Below are 635 nucleotides of genomic sequence, written 5' to 3'. Positions count from 1 at the left end.
CATCCCCTTAGATCGTCCCCCCTTTCCCTTAGCCTGTGATCACCCGATCTCCCCTAACCCTTCTATCTACGATCCTTGTGTTCTGATTCTCCCCACCCCCACCCCCGTACTGACACAACAACCCCTGTTACCTTATCCACCTGCCTTCTCCCCTCTCCTTCCTCCTAGTCCTCTGTCGACCGGCCTTACCCCTTCCCTGTACTGTTGCCTTCCCCCTTCGCCTGCCTGCCTCCTTCCTCGCACCCTTGCCATGCTACCACCTGCCCTCTACTAATCCCTATGCACCCTATCTCCCTTCTCTTTACTCTTTCCCGTACCCCATTTCTCATGCCTCCCCTCCCTCAGCCCACACCTCCCCCATTAATGGTGTCCACGAGCATACAAATACCGAGTGTCCTGGCAGCGTGTCCAGGTCAGACTGGGTCACACCTAATGGACTCTCGCTTGATAAAACAGCTCTGTATATCTGAATCTTCCACGCCCAAATTCAAGCGGGTGAATGCATAAGAAATGAGGAAGGGAAGGGAGGGGCGAGTCTTTTTATACTACTTGGATCTGGGATTTCGTCTTAGGCAAATTAAGGAGGCTCAAGATGTCGTGCTTGTATGTGATTACTTACTTTTTAGCTACTGCGA

The sequence above is a fragment of the Penaeus monodon genome, chromosome 19 (genome assembly GCF_015228065.2).
Source record: "Penaeus monodon isolate SGIC_2016 chromosome 19, NSTDA_Pmon_1, whole genome shotgun sequence".
NCBI lineage: Eukaryota > Metazoa > Arthropoda > Malacostraca > Decapoda > Penaeidae > Penaeus > Penaeus monodon.
This window is presented reverse-complemented; position numbering follows the sequence as displayed.